At 32.9% G+C, this 1,987-nt stretch overlaps 1 long non-coding RNA gene across 2 annotated transcripts; it reads left to right on the top strand.

Annotated features, from left to right (window-relative positions):
* Positions 583-1,969, top strand: LOC104708814. 2 transcript variants are annotated; one of them, XR_754833.2, is made up of 5 exons: positions 583-734; positions 915-977; positions 1,160-1,284; positions 1,373-1,441; positions 1,539-1,969. It is a non-coding gene; the product is annotated as an uncharacterized LOC104708814 (long non-coding RNA). The 2 variants fall into 2 exon arrangements; XR_754832.2 differs by having other exon boundaries at positions 584-734; positions 1,171-1,284.

Genomic DNA, 1,987 nt, shown 5'->3' on the forward strand with positions numbered 1-1,987 from the left:
GAGAGAGCGAGTCCGAGTCTGTAGCAGAAGAGTGAGGAGAAAAAGATGGGTCTTGGACTTGTGAATTTTTCGTCTCTTGAATACTTCAATACTCATCTTGTTCAACGATGAAACCCCAAAACCGGCATTTAATTTCACCGGTTTGTCCGGTTCAACTATTTTTCGGTTTAATGTACCACAATACCAATTTAACGCGTTACTAATTAGTACTAGTATACCACATATAGCATCCTATAGTATACCTTTCAGTGAGATTATATATATACTAGGTAAGAAGATCCGCGGCTCGCGCGGGTTCATGTTTATATAAATTATATTTTATTTGTTATCTTTGTTATTTAGTTTATTTGGTGTATACTCATATTGTATATATATATATATATATTTGTTTTTATGAGTACTAAATATTTAATAGCTATTGGGTTTGTATTTATAATTGGATATTTTAGAATGGATTTTATCACATACTCGAAAACTAAATCCAGCTACGTTTCTTTGGTATAAGTAACTTATTGGGTTTTCAATTGTTTTACGGAGGCCCAATTGTTAATATTGTTAACATATTTCTTTTTGGTCTTTTTTTCGAGAGTGATGGGAGACGACAAACACAGCATAACAAAATTGTCGGTTGGTTTTTTTTTTTTGCCTCTGTGAAATATCTTGTTCTTCAGTTTCTGTTGCTGATTTAACTAATACGTGGAAGAATATGGGCTGATTTTCTGTATTTTGTTAAGGTAATTCATCATCTATCTCGTAGCTATTTTATTTCCGATCTTTTTTTTAATTAAAAATCAATGGTGATTTGCTTGTAATAATCTTTTCTAACATTTCTCATCGTTATATTTGGAGTAGATAGTTCCAATTGTACCATTTGTAAATTTTGTTTTGACATAATTTTCTGTTTACTCGATTAGAGGCTTGTTGAAACTCTTCTGGATCGAAGTCACATCTGATCGACGACTCAACCATACGAAAAGGTAATTGCAAAAGATGTTTCCACACAAGTTAATTATTTTTTTATAATTAAATTTCCGTTTTGCTAATATATTTTGGGATTTCTTAGTTTATTTTGGTTCAAGTTCGTCAAATTTGATTGTATCCAAAAATTAACCACAACATGTCTTTCTTTTTTGGAAATTTTTTTCCCACGGGTTAATAGCAAATATTCAGAAATTGGAGTGACGGAGAAAGCAATGGTGGAAAAGAAAAGACGTTCTTTCGTTTATCTCCTCAATATTTAACAACGTTTCATATAGATGTATTTATATTCATTTCACACGTATAGTAAGTAGTACATATTGAAATGCTGGTGTCTAGAACTTCAAAAATGGTTAAAACGATCTTCTTATCCATGTTTTTTTGGCTTGAATAGGTTGGCATAAGAGCATATAATCATGGCCGATGTCGTTGCGTATGGTTCAACAAACTTCTGCACAACATGGTTAGTATGAATTTGATTTTCAATTTAATGGTTATACATCACTTCTGTCTATTCAATTTAACCTCAGCTTGCTCTGCTGGAGCCAACTCAAATGCAGTGTGACCAACAATCTGTTGTGCAAGATTTTGTCGAAAAGGAGGAAATTGGTGTTCCCAGTGTGATCAGTAACATGAATGTGTAACTTAAACCTATAGTCAAACAATAATTATTTCGAATTTCTTAAACCTAAAAAATAAACATTTTCTACCTTAGCACAAGTATGGGATTGTCGAGTCTGCATCGGGTACAATGGAAAGCCATTGGTAAGATGTCAACAGCCTCATCCTCGTCGAGGCCATCAAGAAGGACTGGGACAACCTTCTTGGAGCAATCCTTACAGCTCCAATAATACCAACCCATATCGCTATCGATGGCTAATATAATAGCCTTAACAATACACTTACTAACCTGTTATTTATAATACACGTCAGAATTTTTAACAAATCAATTTTATTGACAATGTTCTTCCTAATGTATATTATTTGCTATTTATAGGTACCTCTCGGG

This window comes from Camelina sativa, chromosome 8, assembly GCF_000633955.1.
Source record: "Camelina sativa cultivar DH55 chromosome 8, Cs, whole genome shotgun sequence".
NCBI lineage: Eukaryota > Viridiplantae > Streptophyta > Magnoliopsida > Brassicales > Brassicaceae > Camelina > Camelina sativa.